We start from the raw sequence: 15,571 nt of genomic DNA on the forward strand, positions 1-15,571 counted from the left end.
TTGGAACGTAGCTGGTGCATTGCAAAGGCCAAACGGCATCCGTTCAAACTCGAACAGGCCCAGCGGTGTGGTGAAGGCCGTCTTCTCTCGGTCCAGGGCATCCATCTCAACCTGCCAGTAGCCACTGGCCAGGTCAAGAGTGGAAAACCACTCTGCTTGAGTCAGGTTGGTGAGAGTCTCTTCGATCCAAGGGAAAGGCATCTTTATGAGTCACAGCATTCAATTTTCTATAATCAACACAAAATCTCCAGCTGCCATTTTTCTTCCTCACCAGTACAATAGGTGCCGCCCATGGGCTACAGCTCTCTCTGATGACTCCTGATTCAAGCATACCTGAAAGGAGTGTCTTCATCTCCTTGTACATGGCTGGGGGTAGGGGGCGATACCGCTCCCGGACAGGTGGTGCATCACCGGTGTGTATTTGGTGCTGTACTAGGTTTGTACATCCAAAGTCTTCATCATGTTGTGCAAAAACATGCTTCCACTTTAGTAGAAGAGCACGTAGCTCCTCCTGTTGTTGTTTGGATAAATCTGGTCTGTTCGCCAGACTGCTCACCTCTTTTGGTAGTTCCTGCTCTGGTTCATCAGGCGTTGTGCTCATCAATGCCACTTCTACGACGCAATCATCTCTCAAGGACAGGTTCAAATTCTGCGGCCCATGCACATCAGCCTCGTCCACATGATGCAGTTTGCCAAGTTTCTGATATCGGCCTATGGTCAGACAATAAGAGTGGGGGTTACAAATCCTCACAGGGACTCTGCCGTCTCTTACCATCGTTAATGTCCGAGCCACTCCAATGCTGTTGTCTCCAGGCAGTGCTTCCATCATTGCACAGTAGTCTTTTCCATCGGGGCCCTTCCGCCCTTACGAAAGAAAAATATATTGCAATATATTAGAAAATATCATGTGATATATTAGGCAATATATTCCCATATATGGGATTTAATTTTTATATTTTCCAATATATTGCAATATATGCATGGATCATATATGTGTATATATTGAGAAATATATTGAAATAAAGACCAAAAAGGCACTATATTTTTAAATATTTTATATATTTATATATATATGCATGGATCATATATGTGTATATATTGAAAAATATATTGAAATCAAGGCCAAAAAGGCACTATATTTTTTTAATGTTTTATATATTTTCATATATATGCATGGATCATATATGTGTATATATTGAAAAATATATTGAGATCAAGGCCAAAAAGGCACTATATTTTTTAAATGTTTATATTTTATACAACATACACACACACACACACACACACACACACACACACACACATATATATATATATATATATATATATATATATATATATATATATGTGTGTAAAAAAATTAAAAAATATAGTATATAGTATAGTATATGTTTATATTTATAACCCCCCCCCCCCCCCTTTAACAAGTTAAGTAATTTATCTAACATCACAATTAGTCCGAAGCTGAAGGTAAACATTCAATTAAAGTAAATATCCTGCATAGTTCTCCTCCTCTGTGTCCTCTGATCAGAGCGGTGACCCTAGCAACGGTGTGTTTTACTTAGCAATGGTCTGTGAACCGATTGCAGGTCAGGAATTATTTTTTTTATTAGATATAAAAATAAAAAATAAAATGTTACCACAATGAAACAAAATCCATTGGCTGTCTCATCGTGAGCATTTGAACATGATTGGTTGATCTGACTGACATAATGGCTCTTGGCCAATGACAGCTGCGCGCGCCTTTCCGGCGCCAAATTTGAAAATAACCGTTACTGCTGCTGTGAAACGGGAACCGCCGCGACGCACTTCAGTCGTTCAAGAATGACCAGTCATGTGGATTATTTTTACGATACGGATAAATGGACAAACAGTCGGCTGGAACCTGGTCCTAGCGAGAGCTTGAGTGAATTTAAATCCTGCAAAAAATACCAGGTAAGATATTTCTCTGTTATTATTGTGGCGTTGTTGGTGTCAGGGATTCAAACGAGGCAGGCTCTGGTGAGAGGGAGGGGGGCTGTGTAACGTTAACGGATGTGAAGTCCTGGACATGTCTCGACATGTCACCATGGAGGGTTTTTTTTTCTTATTCTCCTTGTTCTAACCAACGGTGAGGAGGATGTTTCAGCCGGTACATGGCTTCATTAACGTGTTACAGAGAAAAGGGTTAGAAAGAAAAGAGAGAAAAGCTAATCGCCATTAGCACATGAGCTATCCGGCTTTCAACCCCGTAGTAGCATTCTAGCGAGCGGCTAACTGGTAGCGTTAGCGGCTAACTGGTAGCATTAGCCACCGGTGTAGGCACCAAATGTGGAGGCTCCGGGCTGCCAAAACCGCCCTGACTAATCTGATGTTTGTTAAATCTACAAAACGAATTACCGAACAAACACCACCACTTCTGTGTGCACGCCTCTGCAACTAGTCATGGCTATCGTAGCCGAACAGCAGCAGCTAAGCTAACACCAGGACGTCAGCTGTTAAAACCCTCCCGTTGTCGGACACAACATGAAACTACTCCAATTAGCTCAGTCATGTTGTAACAAAGATATCTGCTGGAAAAAATATTTTTTTCATGGGCTGTTTATTGAGTTATTTAAGACACTGTTTTGAACACTGTGTAAACATAAGTGAAAGTTCCTTTAGAACAGTGGTTCCCAAACGGGGGGGGGGGGGGCGGTAAACCGGCTTCGGAATGTGTTTTATTTTGAAAATTAACCGGATTCTTCCGCTGTTTCTTTGTGCGACTTCCTGCCCGGCTTGACAGGCTCGCTCGTGGCCATAGCTCGCGGCTCGCGCGCCGCGCCGCTGCTGCTGTGAACCGGAGCGACGTGGCTCCGGTGTGACACAGTCGTTAACATCAAAGGGCTCCGCTTCTCGCTGCTTCGCGGCTACTCGCGGCGCGCGCGCGTGTGTGTGTGAGAACCACTGCTTTAGAAAACGCACTCTGCTGCAGAAGAAAACAACATGAACTCTGCTAGTAACAGAAACTACTGGAGATGAGACACTACACTGACTGTGGCCTCTTAGCATGGTTACTAATACTCACTCCTGTTAATAAAAGTAAAGTATCACTGATATTAGTGTATACTCGGTTGATGAAGTATTAGTCATCCAGCTGAAAATGATATAGCCTGCAAATAAGCCATCATTAGTGAATCCAGTTTATACACACAGGTGTAATAAGTTCAATTCACCCTTCATAGGTTGGACAAAATAATAGAAACTTTCAAGTCAAAGATATGTGGCAGTAATTTTCATTAGGATATTAGTTCTAAATATAGTGTTATTTGAGTAATAATAATCAGGATCAGCCGCAAAATAAAATAAAAAAAAATCATTCTATCCTTAATACTGTGACACAGCTAAAGATATTTTTGTCCTTGATTAATTAATGTTTTACTCTGTTTCTAATTGACTGAATACTCTTTGTTATGTCAATCTGTATTTTACACAGCCAAGGACCCACAGCAGTGCTCTACCCATGAGATCATCGTGCTGGAGAACCCGAAGTGACAATAGAGCAAAAGATGATGGGGTACAGACTTCAACATGCAAACAGGTAGGCAAACAGACCAAGAATTATGGCAAATGCATTTTGCTTCTTAAATTTTTTCATTAAACCTAGTTCAGATTAATTTCAGTTCAAGTTTTTAAAGTGATAGTTCACCCAAAATTGAAATTGCACTCATTATCTACTCACCCTCATGTCGACTAAGGGCTGGGAGGAGTTTCAGAGTCCTCAGTGGCTTCTCTCTTACAGGGGATCTCGACGTAGCAGTGCATGTCCATATAACGGTTGCAAATGGATACCAACTGTCTTCATAACAAAAAGACACACCAAAAAACATCCAAATACCTCCATGCTGCTCGTATGTAATGTTCGTCTTGTATTGAAGCCCCGAAATGCGAAATTGTCCCAAAAACAATGAAATAAGTCAATTTTTCGAGCTTCTCGAAGCTCTTCTTCCCGGTTTGTCATATTTGGATGAACCAGGGTCTGTTCTCTTCCCAGTTCGTCCAAATATGACGAACCGGGAAGAGGAGCTTTGAGAAGCTTCCGCTACAAAACAAGCTTGAAAAATTGACTTATTCAATTTTTTCCGGGACAATTTCGCATTTCGGGGCTTCAATACAAGACGGACATTACATACGAGCAGCATGGAGGTATTTGGATGTTTTTTGGTGTGTCTTTTTGTTACCAAGACAGTTGGTATCCATTTGCAACCGTTATATTGACATGCACTGCTACGTCGAGACCCCCTGTAACTCAGAGAAGCCACGGAGGACTCTGAAACTTCTCCCAGCCCTTAGTCGACATGAGGGTGAGTAGATAATGAGTGAAATTTCAATCTTGGGTGAACTATCGCTTTAAATGTATAGCACCATCCCATACAGAAGTAATTGAAATTTCCACAGGACTGATGCTGGCTAGCCTCGCATCACCAGGCTCTTCAGACAAGCGAAGAGCCTGGTGTCAGTTACCTCCCAATTAGTCTGCATTCTGGTTCCTGTCTGTAGCTGATACCGAAATCACCAAATTCACCAAAATAAAAGTATTCACCAACATAAAACTTATAAAATAACAGGGTACCCGCGGGGTCTTAAAAACTTGAAAAAGTCTTAAATTTGATAACTATAAATTAAGGCCTTGAAAAGGTCTTAAATTTAGTTTACAAGTCTTAAATTTCATTCTCAAAGGTCTAGGGGTGTAACGGTACATGTATTTGTATTGAACCGATTCGGTACGGGGCGTTCGGTTCAGCACAGCGCTGTGAACGAGTGAGTTTCGGTACAGAAGTTGTGTGTGTTTACAGTCCGCCTGCAGCTACACGTGCAGCCCGTTTACGTCGTGGCTATCGCTAATGCTACTGCTAATGCTACCGCTAGCGAGAAAACAGAGGCTTGAAGACCCTCCTGCTTTTGGGAGGAATGGAGGTGGAGGTGGAGGTGGGGGGGCTGTGGCTCCTATCTCCTCTCTGTCTGTCTGCCTGTCCGTCTGTCTGTCTGTCTGTCTCTCTCTCTGTGTCTGTGTTGCGCACAAGCTCCAGCAGCTGTGGATCTGCTGCAGATGCGCCCAGAGCAGGCGCACGTCGCTGCTGTGTTGACACTACGCACTGTGCCTCGTGATGACCCGCGTTATTCATTCATTTATTTATTTATTTGCGGCCGAACGGTTGCATCGTCAGGCAGCCGTTGTGGCATTTGCCCACATTGCCCTATGGTCAGTCCGTCACTGGCTCGAACTGTTAGTGCTGCACTTTACATGTTAAAAAAAAAAAAAAAAAAATCATTGTAAGGCTGTATGTTTTGTTATTTTGAGAATAATTTATTGAACTTATTAGGCAGCACTTTACAACAGTAGCCTTTTATATTTTTTTCATATTTTGTATAATGGCTTGGTTTAGTTTAATAAGTTTATTTGTATCAGGGACAGAATGTACCTACAACATAGCATTAGTAGGTGAGTAAAATAATTACATTTGACTAAAACATGTAAATTTGGTTTAGAAAAATTCCTAATAAACAACAAGCAAATTTATGTTTTGCATTTTGTTCTCTTACCGAAAATGAACCGAACCGAGACCTCAAAACCGAGGTGCGTACCGAACCGTGATTTATGTGTATCGTTACACCCCTACAAAGGTCTTATTTTTTATCTATCTGCATGATACATCGCAACAACATAACTGTATCTACTTGCAAAAAATCATGGAATGCTGCGTTGGCAAACGTAAAATGACTGTTGCGAGGTTGGTCTTAAATTTCATTAGATGTGGTCTTAAAAAGGTCTTAAAAAGTCTTAAATTTGAGTTGCAAAATTCTGGGGGTACCCTGAATAAACATTAACTTGTAATACAATAAAAGCAAAATGTCAATTTAATGGCTCGGGGACCTTCTTGTAAATTATATTCCTTAAATTAAAGAGTTTTACCGCATTTTATTAGCTTGGTGCTTTTATTTTGAAGGAAAGGTCTGTCTCTCTCGCCCTGGATCCGTTTCCTACCAAAACAGCGGGTCAACGGCCCCAGACTAGATGCTGGCTGACTGAGTGATAGAGTTGAGGGAAATCATTGACTATACAGCTGAATACCGACTGAATACTAACATTAAACTAGTGGTCTATTATCTTGTTTTTACTGGTGTGGAGTCTGGACTCCAGTAGGGATAGGCATTTCAAGCGAAAGTATTTGATAATCGCGGAGTACTAATCGATTGACTCTTTGACACCCCCCTCCAAACCCCCTGTGAATGATCTGATGTTTGATGTTAGGTTGAACATTAGAATGAAGCAAAGGACGTCAGAGCATTTTATACAGATAATTTAAATAATATTTAAAAAATCTCTTTTTTTTTCTCTCTTTTTCCCTAGATGCACCAAGGAGCCAGCTGATTACTACCAATTGGAGGGTGGACATCTCTTCATCTGCTACATACATACATCTGCTTTATCTGCTACATCAATTTTCTTTTGGCTATTTATTTCTTTTCCTACGGAAGCCCTAAAGGGCCAGGTCCGTATAAATTTTTTTATTACCGTTTTCTCGTGATAACGACTTATTATTTCATTATCTCGAGATAACAAAGTCCGTTTTCTCGTGATAACGAATTAGTTTATTTCGTTGTCTCGTTATAACAAAGATCGTTTTCTCGTGATAACGAATTAATTATTTCGTTATCTCGAGATAACAAAGTCCGTTTTCCCGTGATAATGAATTAAATTATTTGGTTCTCGGCTTCCGTAGGGATCATTTAGTCTCGCAATGTCAGAGGAGCAGGAGCAGGAGAATGACCGCATCACATATCTTTTTAATCAAGGCCTGACACATGCTGAAATAGCTACATGCCTCGCTATTACAGATAACGTACACATTAGTGTGCGTCATCTGAAACGACGGTTAGCGAGGCTTCAGCTTTATCGGAGGCGCAATCTAACTGACCCTGAGGTCGTCTTCAACTACATCGCTGACCAGCTACGAGGCCCTGGGCGTCTCCATGGATACCGAATGATGGCTGAGAGATGCAGAGCAGCAGGATTGCGGGTCACTAGAAACCTAGTGCATGCAGTGCAATCCGTTTTGGACCCGGAAGGTGTGCGAGAGAGAAGAGCTAGGAGACTCAGAAGAAGGCATTACAGTGTTCCGGGACCAAATTACATTTGGCACATGGACTCATACGATAAACTAACACCCTTTGGCATCGGAGTGAATGGATGCATCGATGGTTTCTCGCGTCATATCATCTGGATGCAAGCAAACATCACGAACAGTAAACCTGAGGTTGTTGCAGCTTATTTCATTGGTGCTGTCAGTGAGCGAGGGGGCTGCCCAAAAATAATGAGATCGGATCTCGGTACCGAGAATGTGCATGTGAACAGATTTCAGTGTTTTCTGCGTGAGGATGACAATGGCACAGTTCATGGACCTTGTGTCCTTCAAGGAAGAAGTACTGCCAATCAAAGAATTGAAAGCTGGTGGGGAAACTATCGGAGACAGAATGCAGAATACTGGAGAGACTTGTTCCAGGAGTTCCAGTCAGCAGGCGAATTCAATGGCGATATGGTTGACAAGGGACTCATTCAGTTCTGTTTTCTTGATGTCATTCAGGTAACGTCTCTTTTCCTCACTGACTGATATTCTCTCTCTCTCTCTCTCTCTCTCTCTCTCTCTCTCTCACACACACACACACACACACACACACACACACACACACACTATTTGCATTTATTAAATAGTACTGATAGCATGATGTTGGCAGGCAGACATATTTGAATTTGCGTTTTATTTTACAGGAGGAGTTAGACACTGTGGTGAGAATGTGGAACACGCATCGGATCCGGCCAAGTGGAAATGGTCGTGACTTGTATCATGGAAAACCTTTCCTCATGTATCACGCACCAGAGCTTTACCAGGCACGGGACTACCTCCATCCAGTGGACTATGAAAGACTGGACATCATTCTAGAAGAGGATATTTGCCTTTGGAAAACTGACATTACCTGTGATTCAGATCTGTATGAGCTCTGTGTTTTGACCATGGAAGAGCATAATCTTGAGCCAGGTCATAATGCTATTGAAGTTACCAGACTGTACAGACAGCTGAGGCCCTTGATAAGAGCACAACTGTCAGAGACAGATTAGTCAGATCCAAGGATGGAAGAGCAGCTTGGTGTAGTTAAAGTATTGCAGTAGAAGCAGTGGTTTGGTTTGAAATTGTGTTTTGTAAAACTGCCATGTTGTCTTGGATGAACAATTGAAATAATACATTGAGTTTGGTGATGTTGACAGGTCACACTCCAGGAAATGACTTCATGTAGGCCTAAAAGAATGCCCTTAAAAAAGCAGACTATGAACAGAAGCATTGTTTCAAAGTGAGTTTATTCATGTAAATACCATGAAAATCAAAACTGACTATCTCCAACTCAGTAATTGTTTGAAATGTTTTGAGTTTTGAGACAAAACAAGAACATAATATTTACTGATACACTAAAGGTGTGCACTGTAGCCTCTTTGGTCCACTTTGTTTTACATAACCAGCACCGGAAATCAGTATTCTCTCACCAAATATGATTTGACTGTGAAATAATAAGATTAACATCATTAATGCAAAAATTGCCTTTGCAGGAACCATACTACAGCATTCCACACAATGTAATTTCTGAACTCTGTTTAGTTGTAATTTTAACACTAAACAATGGAAAAACACCAACCACAAACAGTTGTCTTCACATAATATTTTTCCGAGAATACAGTGTACTGTAACGTTTCTATTTCTTATAAAACACAATAAATTGTCTTGATTGAAATAATAAGCGTGATGTTTTTACACAGTGCCTTTTTCTGTCATGTTTGAATTGAAAAGGAGATCGTACTGTAACATTTCCATTACTTATAAAACACAATAAATTGTCTTAATTTTAACACTAAACCATGGAACAACACCAACCACAAACAGTTGTCTTCACATAATATTTTTCCGAGAATACAGTGTACTGTAACGTTTCTATTTCTTATAAAACACAATAAATTGTCTTAATTTTAACACTAAACCATGGAAAAACACCAACCACAAACAGTTGTCTTCACATAATATTTTTCCGAGAATACAGTGTACTGTAACGTTTCTATTTCTTATAAAACACAATAAATTGTCTTGATTGAAATAATAAGCGTGATGTTTTTACACAGTGCCTTTTTCTGTCATGTTTGAATTGAAAAGGAGATCATGAATTGAAAATAAATAAGAAAAAGAAAGTAACCAGAAACATAAATAAATGAATAGGTAGTAATATTGTTTTCCTTTCTGACTGCACTCTGTTGTAATCACGTGCCACACCTCTACTATTACAAGGGACACAATGCCTGTCAGTTCAGTTTTGTCTTCAAAGTCATCAGTGACTCTGGGTGTATGAATAAAGTGTTATGGTTAGTGCAATAATCTTCTGTGTGTGTGTGTGTTGTATTTTTTTTATTTGCAACAAAACCTTCTTATGCCAGATCCATCACCCACACTCCACTCTTCAACACAGAGATGAATTCTGTTCTAAAATCAGTGTAGTCTTTGTAGTCAGATGCCAGTTCCAAAGAACAACTACAGGTGTGAGCCAAAGGTGCCCTTGCGAATTGTGACTGTTCTACTGTAAATGTGACTTTAATGGTCTTAGACAGGAACAAGTCAGACCCTGTGCAATATCTGAGGAACAGGCCAAGCTCCTTCTCATCTCTTTCTCTTACAAACCTCAAGAGATGATTTGAGGTCGTTTGTTGGTCCAGTGACATACGTCCTGGGAACTTGATGCATTTGGTAACATTTCTTGCCTTTGGTTTGAGATCATCCAGAATCTTCTTCAGTTCTGCAGTGCTGATGGATTGTCCAATAGACCCAAGAATTGGCTTCCAACACTTAATGATGAATGCTGGTTCTTGTACCATCTCTTTGTGCGCTATTTCCTCGACCAGGCTTTGCAGATTGTGTTCAGTTGGGAGTACACAGCAGTCGTGACTGCTGAGAATACTGAGGAGTTCATCCATATCTGCCCCTTTGAAGTTGCTAAGTGCCTCAGTTAGCACATCTTTCTCTGTTGCGCTTATATAGTTAAAGAAAGCCTCCAGTAGATTGCTGTCTGAGGAGAGAGATAGAGCCTCTGTAAGGAAAGGAGGGGCAAGTTGGACAGGAAAGAATTTCTGCCATCCAAAGGCCAAAATGCGAGCAACAGCGGCCCACTCTCTCTCTTTGAATTTGTGGTGCAAAAGTGGGATCTTGTAGGTGGTCCCACAGGTCTTTGTGGCGTAAAACACATCCCAAAAGTCAGTGAGGCAGTCTCTCGTGACCCCACTCCCCACTCCAACCTCGACCTCCCCACGTTCAAGCACGCGTTTCAGTACAATGTTAGCATCCAGTATATTGTTGTTTGTGAATGCCTGTATCATGTCCTCCACACAGTGGGTTTTATGAATGACAATGACCTGTTTCTCCACTACATTCTCGGGATTCGCAAAAAATTCGCTAACCACTGTGCTGTTGGACGCCTGCTCTGTACTGACTGTGCTGGTGGACGGACGCTCTGTACTGACTGTGCTGGGGGACGGACGCTCTGTACTGACTGTGCTGGGGGACGCCTGCTCTGTACTGACTGTGCTGGGGGACTGACGCTCTGTACTGACTGTGCTGGGGGACGCCTGCTCTGTACTGACTGTGCTGGGGGACGGACGCTCTGTGCTGACTGTGCTGGGGGACGCCTGCTCTGTACTGACTGTGCTGGGGGACTGACGCTCTGTACTGACTGTGCTGGTGGACGGACGCTCTGTACTGACTGTGCTGGTGGACGGACGCTCTGTACTGACTGTGCTGGTGGACGGACGCTCTGTACTGACTGTGCTGGTGGACGGACGCTCTTTATCCTGCTCAGGTAAGTATATAAGCGTGTCACTAAGACCATCCACAAGTTCCTCATAATCACTGTTTGTCGTATATCCAAAAACAATAACTTCATCATCATCTGACAAATCTATAGTAGGCTGGGCTTGGGAGGCAGGAGTAGCTTCTGTTGAGGTATTTGTACTGCTCCAGGAGAAATGCCTACTGCCATAGCGACGTCTTTTGGCAGGCCTGGGGGAGACTGGTGATGTGCTGGATGAGGATGTGGTAGGTGAAGGGGGCATGTCTGTAGTTTCATCACTAAGATCAGAATCACAGTCTTTTGGTTTAGTACAGAGGTATACTCTGAGGATCTTGTGATTAGTTTGCTCATATAAACTTCCAATTGTGGCACTACTCTCAAGTGGCTTCTCAGAGCCAATGAGAGAAAGCATGCACTCAAAGTCCTCTATTTTACCTTTTGTTGATGTACCGTTGGGGAAAAAAAGGGGTTTTCCCCTTTTCCAGAATGCTGGATACTGTATCTTCTTTGCTTACAACTAACTCTTGTGTTCCACCCCCAGTAGGCTTCCTTACTTGTTTGTACATAGAGTCTTGGTAGTTCATCCAGCCAAGTTCTATTTTTCTTGTCTTCTTTTCAGCATTCTTATTTCCATGAAGTCTTTCTTTTGAGTTAATGCTTCTGTTTGCTGTGGATGGAAGTTTAATCTTCTCTCTAAGGTTATTTATCAACTTTTTTTTCCTTTCCTCTCTGTCACCCATTTCACTGGAGGATAGGTCCTTCCAGTTTTTTGCAAAGACGCGGTCTCCATATCGAGGAATATAAACAGAAAGTTCCTCTTCTCCAAGAAACTTTACAATGTCTTTATCGACCTGAAACACCAAGCAGATATTTTGACATTATTCATCTACTGGTAACCATCACTTACAGAAAAAGAAGATTCAGACAGGGCAGTTCAGACAGAGAGATTGGGTTTTACCTCTAACCAGTTTCTTTGTTTGGAAGTATTCATTTTGTACTTGTTTGCTAACTGTGATTAAAAATAAACAAACAAATAATGTAAATTAAATAATGTATTAGTGGCTTAGTGTGGCCAGTGGCTCTCATATTTAGCACTTGGGAGGCTAAGGAAGATGGAAGAGTGTGGTCATTGAGGGGCATAAAACACAAGTGACAGATCCCTCCTCTGTCTCTAACCAAAGGTTTCCCCTTTTTTTTCCTTCCCTGTTCAGGGTTTTCTTGGGGGTTTTTCCTCCGGTGATGTGATGGTTTAAGAGCAGAGAACATTGTTATGATGCTATATGAAGCCCTTTGAGACAAACTGCTTGTAAAAATGGGCCTTGCCATAAAACTAAAAGTCATTAGCCAGTCATAACATCTGTACTGTATAATGACGACACATTTCCTGCCTTAAGGTAATGGTCATCAAACCCCAAGACTGAGTTACAAGACAGTTGATTTCCGTTGGTTTATTCAATGCTGGTTATGAGATCCGTTCAAATGTGAAATTACGTTATTTATTACAATTTGCTTTGGGGGGGGGGTTAGTGGAGCATATTTGGTAAGAATTTTAACAGCAACACAAAGACCACCACAGACTGCTATAATCAGTAATTGCTTTAAATACCCACAAGAAAAATAAAAGTGGTTGAACTTAGATCTCCCTTGAAAGGACAAGAAAGCATCCAGACATAATGGAGAATATGTAGCTTCTATTTTCCTGATGATTCTTGTCAACTTATCAATTTGAATGACACTGAAAACATTAATTTGTCAAAGTAACCAATTACATTGATCACAATGTTATGGTAAATCAGTTAAAGAAATACTCATTACAATTGAATCCCAGTACGTAATGTAAAAACCGAAATATGAAGTTACCTACTTAAAAATCCATAGTCATAGTCAGTTTTTCTGTTCACCCTGAAAGTGTGTGGCGTCAATGTGAACAGAAAAATAAACATGTTAGGATGAGGAACCTTTGCTGTTGACACCGTCATTAGTTATGTAATGCATTAATTGAGTGAGTATTTAATGACTGAAAGTGATGTTTTTTGAATGTGTAGTTTTTGAAGACAGCCCCCAGCGGTTCCCGCTGGTGTTGCACATAAAGTGACTTCTAACCTACATATTAAGCGTATAGCGTTAGTTCTGGCAGGCCATGACGTCAAGCTCTAATCAGCACAGCGTAACTGTCTTCACCTGTGCAGGTCAGCTGATGGCTCAGCTGACTCCCCTATTGGGGAACTGCATTCAGGGCGCGCTATTTAAACTGCTGTAGCCCGACGTCACCTCCCTTGCTGCTGCTGCTTCCTCTGCCGGCTTTTTTGCAAGACGGGCTCCCGCATGAGGGAAGGATCGCTGGTTGTGTTCGTGCTCGCCCTGCTGCTCCCGATGTCGTCGCCCCCGTCCACGATGCGGACCCGCGGCGGCTGGCGCGGTGTCGTGTCATGGGGCTTCAGCGAAGCTCTGGAACGGAGGACGCCGTCTGCGACGACGGGGGAGGGGGGCTCCTTCTCTCCGTCGGGGCTCTCACCTGGCAGGTGGGGGCGGCGTCACACACAGCTGTTCCATTGACCGGCGACGGCTGATTCCGGGGCTGTGGAGTTTCTGTTTGCCAGCGATGCTGCCAAGCGGTCGGAGCGTCACACAAGGAACGGTTTGCTTTATTCTTAATTTGCGCTGGGTTTCAACCTCCATAGCGATAATACAGAATCATATTTGGCATTGAATTATTCACTGAGGCAGCTCCTTTTGCGGGTTTTGGGGGGTTCGTCTATTTCCTTTTAAATGGGCTACATTTGTTTCCAACTTAAATAGCCTCCTGACATCTCTTGTTGCTAGAGGGTCAGGGATTTGCCGGCGTGGTCGTTTGGGGGGTTTTCTTTGCTCCCTGTTTTCTTGTCTGTAACAACATCTATTGCACGTCTGTCCGTCCTGGGTGAGGGATCCCTCCTCTGTTGCTCACCCTGAGGTTTCTCCGATTTTTCCCTGTTAAAAGGGTTTTCCATGGAGTTTTTCCTCAGTCGATGTGAGGGTCTAAGGACAGAGGATGTTGTTACGATGCCATGTAAAGCCTTTGAGACAAACTGTTTGTAAAAACGGGCTATACAAATAAAATTGCCTTGCCTTACTGCGCCTGTCAATAGAGCATTCTAGATGCACAAAAAGCTATGAGCCTTTCATTGTAAATAATTGATTTAATATTATTATTGTTATTATTATTAATAATGGTTATTATTATTGTAAAAATTATTATTGTTAAGAGGTAGCGTGTGGCTTATTCCCTATTAAATTTTATAGGCAAAAATTAATTCCATTCTAGATAGCCTCCTGGCATCTCTTAGCAGAGGTTCCAGGATTTGCCGGTGTGGTTGTTTTGGGGGTTTTCTTTGCTGCTGCGCTCCCTGCTTATGCCGTTCATGATGGCTCGTGAAGGGCAGGAAGGTGCTCTTCCTGCCTCAGGCTTTCCACGCAAGCGCGTGGAAGAGCAGGGGTCCCAGAACAGTACCATACCGCCAAATTAAACTGTGCAAGTAAATAAATATTATTTTGACATAGTGGTCCTGACAGAAATTAAGCGTATAGCGTTAGTTCTGGCAGGCCATGACGTCAAGCTCTAATCAGCACAGCGTAACTGTCTTCACCTGTGCAGGTCAGCTGATGGCTCAGCTGACTCCCCTATTGGGGAACTGCATTCAGGGCGCGCTATTTAAACTGCTGTAGCCCGACGTCACCTCCCTTGCTGCTGCTGCTTCCTCTGCCGGCTTTTTTGCAACCCACCTCCGCCCCAGCTCCTCCTGTCATTATATCTTGTTGGTTGCTCTGCTCTGTCTGGGTTTTCTTTGCTGCTGCGCTCCCTGCTTATGCCGTTCATGATGGCTCGTGAAGGGCAGGAAGGTGCTCTTCCTGCCTCAGGCTTTCCACGCAAGCGCGTGGAAGAGCAGGGGGTCCCAGAACAGTACCATACCGCCAAATTAAACTGTGCAAGTAAATAAATATTATTTTGACATAGTGGTCCTGACAGAACCATTTTTATATGCAATCTATGAACACAATATGGCTCAATACTGCCACCTTGTGACCAAAATCAGCAACAGCATATTACTGTGCAGTTCACTACTTTAAGAAAAATCTTACACCTGAGTTGAGAATTGTATTTGAATAAATTAACCATCCGCATCTACATATATTAGAGTAGTATTTTGAGTTTATGTTTATTTCTGTGAGAGTAGTAAGTAAAAAACAGAACAGAATTGATATGGGCTGGTTTAAGTTGGGCATCAAGAGAGCCACCAGGTCAACCAGCTTAAAACCAATTACACTATAGCCAAAGCTGACCTAAAAATGAAATTGGACCAAAATCATTTACTTGTTCTTCAATGGTCACTTTCATCTCATCTCCCTCACCTTGTCCTCTGCCATTCTTGTTAGGTTCTCCTCGGGAATGCCCCTTTCTCTCAAGGCTGAGAGAAAATTGTCCATGGTGACCAGTGATCTATAAGAGTCAACACAGTAAATGTAACGTTAGATTACATGATTACATTGATTATTTAATAGACACATTTTAAGTTGATCACTGTAATGCATTGTGCCGCACTATAATGTAAACACACTCATCACATCACTGCTAATAAACACTTTATCAGGCTACATCTTGCTAAATTAGCACTAGCCTTCGTTAGGGTTTTGTCTG

General features: G+C 42.1%; 1 long non-coding RNA gene across 1 annotated transcript; it reads left to right on the forward strand.

Moving 5' to 3' along the window:
- Positions 1-1,996: 1,996 nt before the first annotated feature.
- Positions 1,997-6,474, forward strand: LOC146960541 (uncharacterized). The gene is made up of 3 exons (XR_015035418.1): positions 1,997-2,110; positions 3,455-3,559; positions 6,371-6,474. It is a non-coding gene; the product is annotated as an uncharacterized LOC146960541 (long non-coding RNA).
- The last annotated feature ends 9,097 nt before the right edge of the window (positions 6,475-15,571 follow it).

This window comes from Trachurus japonicus, unplaced genomic scaffold (genome assembly GCF_045865225.1).
Source record: "Trachurus japonicus isolate A0001 unplaced genomic scaffold, Traja_1.0 AP030248.1".
Lineage (NCBI taxonomy): Eukaryota > Metazoa > Chordata > Actinopteri > Carangiformes > Carangidae > Trachurus > Trachurus japonicus.